The 16,121-nt window shown below is 45.1% G+C and overlaps 1 protein-coding gene across 2 annotated transcripts in view; it reads right to left on the bottom strand.

Moving 5' to 3' along the window:
* The window catches only part of LOC119187743 (Hig-anchoring scaffold protein), a 632,807-nt gene that overhangs the window by 614,636 nt on the left and 2,050 nt on the right, over positions 1-16,121 (bottom strand). The window lies entirely within an intron of this gene.

Here is a 16,121-nt window from a genome sequence, read left to right as displayed (position 1 = left end):
CTTCAGTAAAAAGGAGTGCTATGAGCACTGGCTCACTTTGCTGCAGTTTTAAAATTGCGTCCAACTATCATGAAAGTACTCATCATCAAGATTTCATCATTCATTATAGCAGTTATCAGTGCTCGTTTCCGCTTCCAAGTTCTGTCAATAACTTGCGCCCTAAGTGTACCCTAATAGCATCCTAATATACACGATACATTGTATGATGCACCAGAAAAGCAGATGTGGATGTAACTTCCTTCGCATGTATCCTGACACATATCCAAGTTATTAAATATTATCCAAGATATTATCTAAGCTACGGGTACCTTCGATACTGTACATGTCCTTCAGTATCACATGTAACAACGTATGCATCGCAAGACTTGCGTGTAAAATTTGAAACTGTTTATCATCCTGTGTTACTGTAACAGCATATATGTGTTATAAGCGATCTTCATGAGCTGACTGTGTGTCCTTACCGGCGCTTCGTTGGATTTCGCTCTTGAATACGAAGAGAACGCAGCTCGACGGCATTCGCGTGTGCTGTAAGATATAAGGCGATTTCCTGGAGCTATACAAATCATTAGTGTGGACAGTGGTGTGAAGACAGTGGACGATATATATGTACAAATGTACAGGCAGGCATAGGTTGAATAATTGCAGATGTTTATAAAACCATTTGTTCCCATTCACGTTTATATTATTGGTGACTCCATCATGAACTCGTCACCTAGCGACCACATTTAGAAGCTGCATGTTCAGGCTTGAAGTAAAACAAGCTATCGCAGTATGGTGTCGAGCATAGTTCCCCGATTGTTGTCATTCCACCACGTATAGGTTGGGAAAAGAAACAAAAATGGTATTGAAAGGCTTTCGCTGTGTAGAGAAATGCGTATCGTCAAGGTGGAAAGATAGCCAGGCGTTGTTTCATCGCTTCCAGAATGCAGCAGACGACGTTCCACGAAGAATGATGTGAATTAGAAACCTGCGCATAGGCGGAAAAAACTGAGTGTTACTATGTAGGTGTGTATGTAACAGTTCAATTACCACGGCTTCTTTCTCCCCAGTGAGCAGAAAATTTATTTGTATGTTTGTCGATGCGGGCGTTAAGAGCATATGTGTGCGCTATATTGAAATTCATGCGGCCTGCTCAGAGAGCAAAGTGCACAACTTCCGTTCAGGCAAGCGTTTTAATAAATTACGAACGTACGCCAACTCTAAATATGCTTCATGTTTTTTGCACTATACTCTTAGTGCTAATGATGCTCAATTTAAGCAGAAGGAATGCCCTTAATGAGGTACCTTTGTTTTCACGAATTGGAGAAGCCCGGTTTAGATTTATTATGGGCAAGCGAAAGCTATAATTGGTTTTGTTCTCTGGAGCATGCATATCATTTTTCGCTCAGATTCAGCGCTGCACGTTTACACTGCTCGCAATACACTTAAGAGGAACTCCACATAGCACTTGTTCTATCTATGTAGCGTTCAGCCTATGCACCGCACTGCTAGATTGCTTCCCAACAGTACACACAATGCGCACGCTGCGCGCTAAAGTGAATTCGGTTGCACTATATTTATTTCCAATCAATGCACTTATACTCAATCAAAACATAAATTTGCTCGAAATAAGTCATCGCCGACATCGCTAACTTCTGAAAATTTAAAAAGGGGAATAAGAAAAACGCCATTTGCCGCAATTGAGTTATTCACTTCTCACAATATAATGGTGATTTCTTGACTCATGAAAACCTGGCTTTTAAGTACTCACCTCATGTCAATGTAATAAGCATGCTTTTAAAGAAATAAGGGGATGCTAAAGTTTCGCTTTTAGGAGTTGAACGCGATAGCAACATTCTGTTCCTAGTGCGTACTTCAAACACTTAGCGCATGAAATCTTTTCGGATTTGCTATGCACCCACTTCATGGGCGTAAGGGAATAGGCTTCAGTAGCGTGTGTGCCTTTTGTAGGGGGGTACCGGTTTTCAAGCATGAATTCATTATGATAATCACATAATCTGACGCCCACTGGCAATGGACGCTTGTACGACGCATTATTACTCCAATATTTCATGTTGCATTGTGAAGCACGTACACAAGATGCGTCTGTTTGTGAAGCATGAAAGCTACTTTTACTGTATTTCCAATCAGAGCAAGTGTTTTTCACTGTTTTCTCAAACAGAGGCATGTCCATGTGGTCGAACAACCGCTTTCCACGCAAGCGACCTGGGTTCTATCCCCCCTTTACCCAAACAACCCTGGTTCGGTCCCCACTCTGCTCCACGATTTTGTTATCATGTCGGTACCGGCGCCGGCACCGACACCAGCACTGGAATGACTGCGAAACGAGCTCTTCACCATCTCTTTAAAATACGTACGTTTTTTGTCCGTTTAATAAAATTTGGCGACTACATTAGGAAAGTTTAAACGGGTCAAGAGGGCTGCTGTCCCAAGTTATAATGTCCTACCGCGCACAGTATACTTGTAGATTTCTCGAAGGCCTGATACGCACAAACATTTGTCTTCTTCGATCGCTGTCTCACTTTAAACGCTCTTTATATGTCACTGGTCTGGTCGAACAAGCTGGGCGTTCGCACGCAATCCACAAGTATTTCTGCTATTTTTTTATTCACATTCTTCAGACTAATTTAATATACAGTAATGACCAATAAGAACTTTCTAGCCATATACGAAACGCCACTATTCAATTCCACAATCCAGAAACTTCAGCACAGTGATAAGCGAAAACGCCTGCTTTACTATGGGTGTAGTACTCATTTTTGGTTACACGAACAGCGTTTCCAGCCAACCATCAAAAGCTCTTTAAAGCTTTGGTGGTGAAACATTTGAGAAGGACATGTAAACGGCCGCTGGAATGAATGGGCACAGTGTTCCTCCATTTGTACCAATATTTATGTACAGTTGGCAGCTAACTGCGCCCGTGCTCGCAGCTCCCTCCAAGACAAGATGCTTAGCAAGCAAAGAACCCAAGGAGACCTCTTCGGTCAAGATTAACGTCTCGCGGAGGAGTACTCTTATCATTGCGTCTCGGGTGAGAGCGTCGGCTTAACTAAAGGTCAAAAACCGCCCCTGTCCGGCGGCGGACACACGGCTTCTACCAGGCACGGCAATAGGGGAGAGCCCCCTATGCTGTTCGCCGTCTAGAGTCCGCGCTGTGTTTGCCGTGAACGTATGATTCTGTGCAGTGCGGACAAACGTGCGCGTAGTAGTGGCTGTGGACGTGTGATAAGTTTTTGCGTGATGCAAAAGGTGGTTAATAGTATTGGCGTTTCTTCAGTAGCCAAGTACAGCCTATGGCCGATGCGAACGATGAACACAGCCGATGCATAGAAGTAAGGGCTTCTGGCATTTCTCGCAAATTACCAAGCCATTCATAGTACATTCGGCGTGAAGCAAATGTAATAAGGTTCGCTTAGCCAAACAACGTACTAGCCATTCGCTTCATCTAGCGTGCGGCAGAGATAGGGAGAAACCGTGCTTTTGTGGGCGTGCGTGTGGAAATGGGGGCATGCGAGGGGTAAAAAGAAAAAAAAAAGAGGCCTCTTTTAACACCACAGCCACGCTGATTAACGCAATATCCGTGAGAGCATGCAGCCGGACACGAAGGCGGGAGAGGCCTGTTCTTTGTAGTATGCAGCGCTATATACGGAAGCAACAGGCACACAAGAATGCTCCCTAATAGAGTGTCACGTGTGATCAGCGTTGGGTTTCATCGAAAAAAGGTAACAAACAACGTTTTATTTTCAACAAAAGGACAATCAGTGCATATTGATCCTGACTAACATTTACGTTTTTCTATGTTCATTCGTGCAAATACAAAACTCGCTTTTGTAAACTACTTTGGTCGCTATCTATGCCAAGAAGTCAAAAGCAGTGTCAACTCTATAATATACCCGTGATTTATCTACTTGTCTCTTTCCCGACGACTTGCCCTTCTATCTCAGCCCTCCCAGCTTTTCTTTTTATTGTTATAGAAAGCTATACGCAAATATAGAAATAGCCAGCGATCGACAGCCAGAGTGATTCTTGCATTTTTTTAACAGTTACAGGGCCCCTAAACAACATCGAGGTCAAAGGTGAAGCAGTTTCTTTCTCGCCTTTAATTCCCACCCTACAAGCACTATTCTTCGTCGCCCTTTATTTTTTCATAAAACACGTGCCCTGACAGCCCCAAATGTGGAGCCAGTCAAGACTTCGCGCTTTTCGACTACCCACTGCCATCTCCTACTGCGCAGTCGTACATGCAGAAGACCAAACGGAATCAGTTCATAACGCACCACAGCCCCGCAAGACATGGCATCACGGTCATACGACTGCACGTCAAAGCATGGTAGGAGACAATTCATAACATACATCCCTCGTATAATGACCGATCGAGAGCTTATTTCATTCTGACGTCACGGGAACAAACTGCTGGCTTCACACAATGTGCCGCAAAGATGGGGAACGCCAGGAGAGAATAGCGTGCTCATTCTTTCTATTTTCGGAGGTTGTTTACAGGTTATTTGATTGATATTGACTGATATGTGGGGTTTAACGTCCTAAAACCGCCATATGATTATGAGAGACGCCGTAGTGGAGGGGGCTCCGGAAATTTCGACCACCTAGGTTTCTTTAACGTGCACCCAAATCTGAGCACACGGGCCTACAACATTTCCGCCTTCATCGGAAATGCAGCCGCCGCAACCGGGATTCGAACCCGCGACCTGCGGGTCAGCAGCTGAGTACCTTAGCTACTAGACCACTATGGCGGGGCGTTTACAGGTTCTTTAAATAGCGGTGAATGCGATGAATACGTGCGTACCCCACTTCCGTTTCTCTCATCCAGCATCCGGTACACCTGATCATCGGTTTTCCCTTTACACTGTTCATAAATTCAAGCAGCAGCGTGGGATACGAATAGATTCACTACATAGCTCTGTATTGAAAAAAAATTCGGCAGATCCTACGTACCTAGGAATCGATGGTACGCGAAGCATGCGGAGGGAAGGTGACCATGTTGCATTTTTTTTATTGAGCGGCACGTCATGAAATGACGCTAAATATATGTACAAATGTTGTACGCGCAGACATATGTTGAAAAATTGCAGATGTTTATAAAACCATTTGTTTGTACTTGCGCAGTGATGCCAACTGGAACATGCGTATTAGCAACACCAGAAGCTGATATGAAGCGCTGATGCTCGCGAAAGTGCTGACCCTGGACAGTGCCACATAAAACAACCTTAGCGCATGGCAACTAACCACGATTGTCGTTAACCCGACGGGACGGCTGTATCAAAGAAGTACATATGTAATGTTTATAAAGTTGGGTAGGCAGTACTGCGACCACTATTCACGTTTCGCGAAAATTAGCGTGTTTTTGAAAAGTAGTTCTGAGACTTCGCGTAGCCTGTGGTAAAATGCTTCATTGCCACACAGAATGCCTGGGTTTGATTCCAGTTGGAACTCTTCTATTTATTTTTTGCATTCGTCAGGTGGACGCTACCGATGTCGGGTACTTCTTAACGCTCACGCGTTAAAATTGCCCATGTGTGTTCTCGTCATTCCTGGGTAGATACTAAGTGTCAACTACCTGTGGCACATACCCGCTTACCAGTGGCACATACCGGTCTGTGGGTATGTGCCACTGTCTGGCGGGAAGTGTTTGACGACGTACGTGACGGGATTGTGACATTATTCATGTCTTGACCAGCGCGTCATATGCATCAAACCATCTTACCCTCCCATGCTAATTTTGGTTCACGCCAAGTTAAGGGGGTCACCACGAGAGCACCCAAACGTAAGTGGCTAGATAGATAGACAGATAGATAGATCTGCTCAAAGTAGCCGAGGTTTGCTAAGAAATGCTTCGCATTTAAGATGTATCACGCTGAAATTTTCCGTAAGCGTGTATTTCGGCCAACATGAAGGCTGGCTGTATTACTATACGAAGCCGACCGGTTGAGCGCGAGGAGCAGTTGTGAATAAGAAGCAAGGTGAGTATGGAGCCCTCGTATAGTTGTCTATCGCGGCATTCAGTTTTCGCGACCTTGCCTCACAAAAAAAACAGTTTGTTCATGGTTTCAAATCAAAGCTTCGCTAAACAAACAACCATAATTCAAACTTTATACGCCAGGTTGTAATGAGGCCTTCGCGACGTGGAAAATTTCCGGAGCACTCCACTACGGCGTCTCTCATAATCTTATTGTGATTTTGGGACGTTAAACCCCACAAATCAATCAATTCGTGACGTGGAATTCAAGACAAAAATATTTCACGGGGTTTTCTTCCCTTTCGTTCGTTTGTCTGTACGCGCCGAACTAAGGCTCTGCCAGTAGTGACACGGAGCTCAAGTTCTTGAGTGCACCAGCCCGTTCGGGTCGCTTGGTACAATTTCTGCTCGCAGAATGCTGCACAGAACTACCTCGGCTCAGCGGTGCCTATCTCCAGCGGCCCTATAAGCTGCAGCAGTCCAAGTACCTTATTTGCCCAGAACGAGACGAAGGAGCGGTGCGACGTCCGCAAGCGTCCCAACGGCAAGAATGGTATTACATGGGTCCATGCTAAGCCCGAGCTTGTTTCCAGTAAGCCAATATAAGAAAGGGTGAAATAAACTTACAGATGAAAAACAAAAACTACAACACATGCCTTCAAAGATGCTGCTCATTTTCATTAGTCGACTCATTCTCCTTGTTTCTGAGCCTCTATGCAACGTAAGCAGAGCATTCCTTCCGCGGATCTCTCAACGCTTGCAACTAGAGAGCCGGCGCGTGTAATGAGGACCCCCGGCATATCTCCAATTTTTTTTATCCTTGTGGTTCTATTTATACACCTCATTAATCATCGTTGCTTATAGGAAAGCAACTAACAAAATATGTTTGCGCATAACTTATGTTAGCACAAACTGAAGTGTCCATCATGTGCAAGCATCTCTCTTCTTAATCCAAAGCCATCCACAACTCTCAGCGGCCGCCTTTTTCATTGTGATATATGTGCAATGCCCATCTTCATGAAACCGCATGTGGCGAGCAGCTTCCAACAAAAAAAAAAAACCAAGCGTGACTTCCACTATAGTGGCGCAAGACTAAACACAGCGGAACTTATCGGTTCCTAGCTGCCCCTGGCCATGCGAATAGATGTGAAGTTATATGAAGTGATTGATGCCTAGTGTTGCCAAGTTCCCGTCGAGCCCATCACAGGCACCTCTCTTCGTTCCGACCGTCTGTAGACTCTAGCAGTCTATAGCACGGGTCTTGGGGCTGGTTGGCATTGATTTATTTTAAATCTGTAAAAGGCACGCACACAAACACGGACAAAAAAAAAGGAGACGCTAACACCAGGGGCGCCTGAAGTATGTAGACTATACACTTTAAACGAGTTTATTCTAGCAATCTCGTTTGGCAGCGCACCGCTATTCAAGGTAAGCGGGTTTCTCAGCCGCAGTGCGAACCTTCTTCGGTCTTCCCACGTCTGCGTGTGGCGCCGCACACGACCGCTGCGCGTTGGTTTTATACAGAACGAAACAGCGCATGCGCAGTTGGCCGTGATGTCATGTCCGGCATGACCTAGCAGTGGCGCACAATGTTCAGGCAGGTGGGCTGGTGGCGAAGCAGTGCATGGTTTAGCGATGCAGGGAGCGTGTGTGCAACTGGATGTTGGGCAACTCACAGTGACGTCTTTGCAGCGCGAGAGATTTTGTTCGCGTTGGAGAGATTACGGACGGCTCAAACTGTAGTTCCGCTGTTAGCATGAAAAACAAGAGCATTAGGCATGAACAAATACATTCTTGTGACAGAGTGGCGCTGTTCGACGCGTCTACGTGGCATACGAACGGTTTATTTGGCTACCACCATTGTACCACTAAAAGCAGCGCATCTGTTACTGCCTTCATAGTTTCATGGAGTTATTGCAGGTGTGTGATGAAGAACGCTTAAACGAAAACGGTAGTATCAGGTGAAATAATCAATAACGCTTAATGCTGACGGGCACCCCGCCACCGTTTTGTCTTGCGAATGTTAATGTGAAGTGCAAGAAAACTATACGCGAACGTACACGTGTAAGGAAAACAAGCCTGTTCTTTAGGTTAATCAAAGGCTCGAAGAATAATTTTTGGGGCCGAGTGAGATTTCAATTGCGCGCCTCATAGATACAGACTCACTTTTTAGTACTATGGTGTCGGCGCTCTGATTTCTTCAAAAAATATTTTAAAAAGAACCGCCTAAGTTTTCAGAATATGTTATCATTTGGGTTTCAAAGAAATTCGAATGGTTTTATGGTGTACTTTAAGCGCATATGGCACAGTTTTTCTGTAAGAGAGAGAGAGAGAATAAACTTTTATTTGAGCAAACGCATCGTGCGCCCAAGGTGGGCGGCCTTTTTATTCCTAGGAGCAGCGGTCCTTCGCCATATCGCGTGCCCGTGGAACCAGGCTTCGCTGACTCTACAGGCCTGTGTTTGATAACTTGGCCTCCCACTGCTCTTCGGTTAGTTTAGTGGCTCCGGGTCTTCGTCTGCATCCCCATACCATATCGAATGGAGTTTCAGGGACATCACAGTTCTTGCAGGTGTACGAGTACTCGGTTGGTGAGATGCGGTGACGCAGCGTAACGTGAACATGTATAGGGGTTAGTTTGCAGCTTTCTGAGGGTTACAGCCTCTTCCATAGTGAGGCTGCGGTGAGCTGGTGGATAAATTCTTCAGTTTAGCCTTTAGTGCTGCCGTATGTTTTTGTACTTTTCAGTCACACCTTCTTTCCTCCTGAGTGCGTCCTGCGGAATGGCTTGGGTGAAAGCATAGGTTGCCTCATTTGCCATCAGGGACTCGTGACTTGGAGTCTAAGGTATGCACGTTTCAGGTAAATTCATCTTCGCGGAAATGGCGAGAATTTCTAAGACTTGCTTGGAAATTCTCTCTTTGCGAAAATTTCGACAAGCTGCTTGCGAATCGGTTAGTATTATTGCTGTGTCAGCACAGGTTTAGAGTGCTAGCGCTATTGCTATTTCTTCTGCCCTATCGACTTCTGTAATTAAGATGCTAGCTGCCGTTTTCTCCTTTCCATCGCTATCGACTACGCTGACAGCATGGGCTGGAATTCCTGGAATTTTTTCTGTATCAGTGTATCATGTGTCCGAATTGCAACCATAATCTTGTCGGAGATTCTTTCATATGGCTTTTCTTATTTCGATATGGTAGGTAGAATGCATCATTCGCGGGATGCGGGCTAATGATATTTACTGTCTAATTGTTGCTACAAAAATTCTTTTCTCATCGCATTGTTGCAGCGCTTCAGAACCTTGAAGTGTTTCTCACCCAGTTTTAGTTACTCTAAGGCGTTCAAGTTGATTTACTTTGTGTGCTTCGACGAGCTCCTCCCAGGGGCTGTGGAGGCCTGAGTCACTGAGTGGAAGCACGCTCAGAGATTCCCAAGGCAGTTTCAATGGCCTTTCGTAGAAGGTTATTCAGTTTTTCAGTTTCAGAATTCTTTAGATTCAAGTAAGGGGCGTTCTAAGCAATTCTGATGATGATGAGTGCGTGGATCAATTTGATCGTGTCGTATTCTTTCAAGTCGTGTCTTTTGTTTTATACCCGACGTACCAACTGCGCAACTTGCGTTGCGGTTGCTTGAAGCTTCGGTAATGTAGTTGTGCCCGATCCGTTTTTGTGGATCTGTAGACCCAAGACTCTTAGCGATTCTATTTCATGAATTTGCACTGCATTTAGCCTGTTGGCGACCTCTCCCTTGTTCTGACTTTTAACAGAAGAAGCTCCAACGTTTCTGGAGCACACGTGAGACCACAATCATTGAGGCAATTTTCTGGGCGGTCCACTGCCTCTTGAAGTGCATCCTGCTGAGCTCCTGAAGTGTTTCAGACAAGAAAGTAAATATTCGGATCGTAAAGATGCAGCAAACGTCCAGAGTTTTCGAAAGCAAAGCCCTTCGTAGAAGGTCTCTTGCATCAAATTTATAAACTCAAGATGCTTTTGTGTTTTGACAGTATTGTATGCGTGGGCACTTCTAACCGATTATGGGTAACGCAAATGTCTTTTAGGATATGTTAGTTTGGTTTAAAAATAAGCGTGAGCGCTCATATGAAATCTCAGCGTCTCGCGACATAGCCCTTGGTATGATGTAGAGAGAGGCACAGGGTGACGTTCCACACACACACAAAAAAGCTAGCATTGTCGACGTTGCAGAACCTTCACACACGAAACCACGACCGGCACCTAACTAAGGATATTCTACCTCACCGCTCTCGCTCTGTTGTCAGCCTTCTCTCGAACATGCTCAAAGCACCCACATTGTTTTATTCATCACCACACGGGTCCCTCGCTTTGAAAACTGCACGTTCAACGTCACCAAATCTTGAGTGCACGCGGCTGTGGGGCACGGTAGTCTCTTACGATTTCAGGCCTGCACTTTAGAGTGATGCTGAAATTTGTCCTAGTTGACGACGCTAGCATTTTTTATACCATGCGTAAGACTATTTACGATTGAGTATTTACGGCATTACCAGGCGCAAGCTATCAATGACAGTAAGAAGATACGAAGAAAAAATTAGCCCCATATTTGCATGTTACACTGCAAATGTGAACGAAAGACACTAGTCTTGCGGCCGGAGAGAGTGAAAAAAACGTATATTTGATGTTCTGCGCGAAAAATTTGGCGAGCGGTATTCTGGAGGCGCTGCGTTAGAGTGCCGCGAGCGTGTAGCGGAGGCGAACGAGCGCGTCAAGTCACGTCAGACGTGAGACATGAGCGCTGTCTGGTAGTTATTCTGGAAAATGAAGCACGCGGCGTGCGCGCCCGTCTCTGAGGTGATAAGGTGTAGAACGCAAGGCGACGGGTAGGTGCCACCACCGTGTCGTCTTAGCAAAGCGTTGGAAACACTTGCCCCTACGCGCAAGCGTTGCACGGTCAGCGCAGCGTTATAAACGCTATGGTCCTTAGAATTACTTATGTATGCCTTTTTTAGTAAAAAATACACATACATAATATTGAAGTGTTGTAACGGTGCTTCGGATATGCGCAATAATGGCTTTTTATTTGACAATTGCGAAAGTATGAACGCTAAACCTTGAGCAATATTGGCGAGCGCTGCGGATGGGGTCGGACGTTTGGAGTATCATTCGGTCACTTTGGTGCCGTTTAAGGTACCGTTAAAGGAGGGCGAATAGACAAAAATACAGACAGACAGACAGACCAAAACATATGCATTGAAGGCCTCCAGGGGTCATTTAGGCCTATTTAACTAGCAGACGATTTCGCTCAAAAAGCGGCGCTGTGGCCATCGCGCCAGCTCCAGAACTTGTTTGGCAATTCCAGCTAAGGAGTCTGATAAATTTGCTTGAGCTGGAATGTCTCCCCAACTGAGGAGCGCACGCGAGCAGTGACGTCGTGAGCACGTGACTCACAGGGATCGTATCGATGGGTGGTTTCGGAGGAGCGGTTATGACAGGCGCTTTTCGAAGGCAATACTGCACACAGTAGCAGCGGGCGAAAGCGGCACACACGAAACAAAACGCCTTGGCGTGTCTAAATGCTGCGATATCGCCACCACGAAATCACTCACATGCGAGACAAGCTTTAGAGAGCAATTCTATTTATTTCTGCATGAGTCCTAATGTTTAGATAATCTGTGTCGTTGTTTATTCATACGTTGATTGAACAATATTTGTACTCTAATTAAACTGCACCTCCTATTGTGATTTTCGCATGAAGTTACAAGCAACATTCGCAAAAATATTTTCAGAGGAATGAATGTTTTCCCGTATAGGTGTCTGTACGTGAGAGCTTAACTGTGCACCCAGTCCAGGTTATGCCTATATTTATGAGCATATACTACAAAAATGTCAAACTAAAGGAATTGTGACTGCAGCGGAACGCGTCCCTTTCAATTTAGTCAATAGCCACGACCACTAAGTTAAATTTAGTCGAACTTAAAAGAAGCATCTCACTTTATTGCCGCGACCCTAATAAGTTTTTAAGCATTAACATCGTGGTTCATCGCAAAAGTCAAGCTTTCGAGAAACTCGGAAGTATTGCGTCCACTTTTACGTGTTTCAAACTGGAAGAGTAAGTGGAAAGCTTGTTAGTCATCTTGTATCTCCTTCCTAGGTCTATGCAGTACAAATTGACCCTCCCACAACTCTTTCGAGTCCAATAAATTTATGCATCAGTCAAACATAAAGTGCTAAATTTGCGAAAGCGTGCATCTAGACGAAGAAAAATTCCCGCCATCAAAAAGACACAAAGCACAGAGTGCAGCCAAATCAGCTCTACAGCGAAATTTCACATCGAAAAGTATTTGCAGAATTCCCCGACAAACTAAAGATGGCAGTTGGGCTAGTTCGTGTTCTTGCTGTTGCAACACGTAATTTGAATTTTGGTTTATTTTCGCCCTATCAGTACACGAAACGAAACCTAAACAGAAAAAAAAAACAAATTGGGGGCTGGATAACTGCTGCACACATACTCTCTCTCCCTCTTTCTGCGTTAAACGTTTTGTCGTTAAAACTACATCGCAACACCCATGGGGCAGAGAGGCCTGCAAATGCCACCAGGTCGAAAAGAATAAACTATGCAAGTTCGTTCTCAGAAATGGAAGACAAGGCGTTTGCTCTCAACGTCTTGTCTACCGTGTCTTCTGCGTCTTAGCACAGTTTTAACGGTGAACGAACACAACACCAGCCTATGAAGGACTTCTTTAATTAAGTTGCCTTTGTCTACTAATCACGCATGTAAAGCTTGACAAACAGGAGTCACTGAATATGTATACCCTGGGTAAACCTCTTCAGTGTCAGTTGTATGATCTCCACTCATTTGGCTAAACTATATGCACAAACTACCCACATCCCTGTGGCGCGTAGACCTTCACATTAAGATATTTGAGAATGGCATCACCCTCCGAACTACGAGAGGATTTGGAGTTAAAATTCAAGCGATGACATTATACCTTCAAAAACGAGATGTAGTCCTGTCCATTGCTCATAGTCTCAGAATAAAGTGTCAATCATTCAAGCAGAACAGCTCGTATATAAAGAAACATGAATGGAAACTCTAAAGCTATAGGACCCACTCAGTGATGTGCCTATATTGGAGCTCAAAAGTCCCATGGCCGTTCCGCAATCGGCTTAACCTCAGCCGTGACACAGTTCTGACTTCCACTGCTTACAGGAGTGTTGTGCACAAGCGAATTCGCGTATACGCTGGGCTGTTCAATGGGTGCTTACCACGTCGTGGTCCGTGTACCAGTCCAATTGCAAAAGTCTGTCAACATTAAACTAACTTCAACGCTCACAAACAAGAAAATGTTTCTTATAGTTTTTCGTCGGTCACCAAAATGCGGTGCTGCTGAGACCATTGGCGACGTTCCTTGTCGCGCCAGTGGGGGGACAAGCCTCGTATATACATCTTCCAGCGCGCTCTTTCTGCGTGCTGCTGCAGAAGTCCTCACATGCGCTGTATCGCGCCGTGTATATCCCAGTGTATTGCTGAAACATCGCGCTAGCAGCTTTATTTCAACGCCCGACCTTGTTATTACTGTTAGTGTCTCACATGCAAATGAAACTGTTATTGCTTTGTGTTCATTGTAATGTTTTTGGACACACCTACTGGGCAGTGATTGATTGATAGGTGGGGTTTAACGTCCCAAAACCACCATATGATTATGAAAGACGCTGTAGTGGAGGGCTCCGGAAATTTTGACCACCTGGGGTTCTTTAACGTGCACCGAAATCTGAGCACACAGGCCTACAGCATTTCCGACTCCATCGGAAATGCAGCCGCCGCAGCCAGTATTTCATCCCGCGACCTGCGGGTCAGCAGCCGAGCCCACTAGACCACCATGGCGGGGCTGCTGAGCAGTGATATTTTTCTATTACATTTATTTTTCCCCTACAGGTCCGATCGGTACTTAGAGCCACGGCTCCTGACGATCCACAGGCGTCAAATGAAGAGTCAGAAAATTGAGTCCGCGCAATGCCCTAGTTGACGCTGCCCTCATTTCGGTCTCATTGTGTCGATCGGGTTATCAACGGTGTAACTGTTGGTATTTTACGTTCCGGGACCACGATATGATTATGAGAGACGCTCCAAAAATTTTAACTATTTGTTGTTGGTTAACGCGTACTGACATCTCGGAGTACACGGGCTTTTACCATTTCAATGCGGTGCCACCGGGATTCGCTCCCACGATCTTAAGGTCAACAATCGAGCACCGCAACCACTAGACCACCATGGGGGTGGTTATCAACGGTATAAACGTGACCGTCCTTTATAACTGCATTTCGGGCTAATGTAGTACCAAAAGAAGCTTCCGCACGGTGGTTAGTTATTATTGCTAAGTGGTCTTTCAAACAGCCGCGCGTGCCATGGAACAAACACGCATTATATATGTGTGCGCCATCTTGCCTTTGTTGTACTTCTTGAAATGGTGCTGCAGATGGCTTGCTGCATATTTTATTTATTCATTCAAAACAAAATTGTTACAACTTGCCTTGGGGCATATTATAACATTGTTTCAACCGCGGATTGGTTCTATCATATGGAGCCACTGCGCAGCAAAAACCACCCACTCCCCTCCACCCTTCCAGAATGCATCACGAAAAATCGTAATGTGAATGCCAACAGCACGAAACATAAGCTTATTTTGGCGACGGCCACGTCAGACAGCCGTGTTGTCGGTATCATTTCAAACGATAAGTCATCCGAGCTGCATGTAGTTAGATTCGTCGGGATTACAACACTATGCCATGCGTCCCATTGCGTCCTGGAGCGCATACACCCCATCGTTTATATCTACCCAAGTGTACTTCATAACGGCGCTCTGCCCAACAGCAGCTACAGCTCAGCACTTCAGAAAAACAGCTTGTATGATGTTCAATTACACGACGTTGCAACGCCAAGAGCTTTCATTACGACACATTAAAGATAAAAGTGGTATCTCGGAGCTGCAACACCCTGCCCTTCGAAATCATACGACTCATGTGTCCTGGGGATTCAAGCGTTTCTTTAAAGTCCTCCGGTGAATAATTTTCTTTACATGATATTTAGGAGATGTTGGCGCCTTCACATAACGCCAGGTACGTTTTTTACAGATAGGCGAATTCGTGAAAATCCCAGCAATAACAAAATCGTGTAAAATAGGTAAATAATATTTTATTCAAGAACAGACATTCTATACCCTTTTTGTTATTAGTAAAGCAAAGGCTACGTTTCCGGCTGCGGTAATGTGTTTTGATTTTGTAATCACTCGATTTCACGTTTGTATGAATGAAACCTTTTCGAAAGCACTTGACGTTTGTCGCTGAAGTGAGGCACTTGAATCTTGCACGGCACGCGTTGGTATTTACCTGTTCCCAGACTGAAAAAGCCGAGGCCAGGAAACAAATTTACAGAACTTATATTCGATAACACCCGGCATGGGTTTATTCTTGAAACACCACACAATGTAAATCCACTGATTTATTTATTTATTTATTTATTTATTTATGTGGGATTTACCGTCCCAAAACCACCTAACGATTATGAGATAGGCCGTAGTGGAGGGCTCCGGAAATTTTGACCACCTGGGGTTCTTTAACGTGCACCCAAAATCTGAGCACACGGGCCTAGAGCATCTTCGCCTTCATAAAAAATGTAGCCGCCGGGGCCAAGATTCGATCCCGTGACCTGCGGGTCAGCAGCCGAGTATCTTAGCCAATAGACCAGTGAGGTGGGGAACCACTGACGAGCCCTTAAAACTTTGTATCATATATATCTGAAACGTAACGAATGCTTTAATATCAGATATGCATGATAAGGTCGCTTTACGCTCAGCGCCAGCCGTAGAGAACGTTATTTCGCAGGCGGGCCACCAAACTTACCGCACGCAGAGGGTGTTGATAGATTGCACGTACGGGTTGCCGAGAATGAAACACAAAATGCAAATAGTCAACACTGCGTGAAATAGAAAGTGAGGGATTCGGTGCCGTGTTGGCTCTATGTTCTTTCGTTTCTTGCGCAGGATATCTGTGTGCATCGTACAAAAGCAATGCCACAAATGAGTCCAATGCAGTCATATGAAACTGTCCAGCCTCCGGTTTGGCTTGCTTTATTCCTGCGCCCGCGCCACTGGTCGCTAACGAGACGCACGCCAGCA

The sequence above is a fragment of the Rhipicephalus microplus genome, chromosome X (assembly GCF_043290135.1).
Source record: "Rhipicephalus microplus isolate Deutch F79 chromosome X, USDA_Rmic, whole genome shotgun sequence".
In the NCBI taxonomy this organism is placed as follows: domain Eukaryota; kingdom Metazoa; phylum Arthropoda; class Arachnida; order Ixodida; family Ixodidae; genus Rhipicephalus; species Rhipicephalus microplus.
Note: the sequence above shows the minus strand (reverse complement) of the source record. Positions and strands in the feature narration are given on the sequence as shown.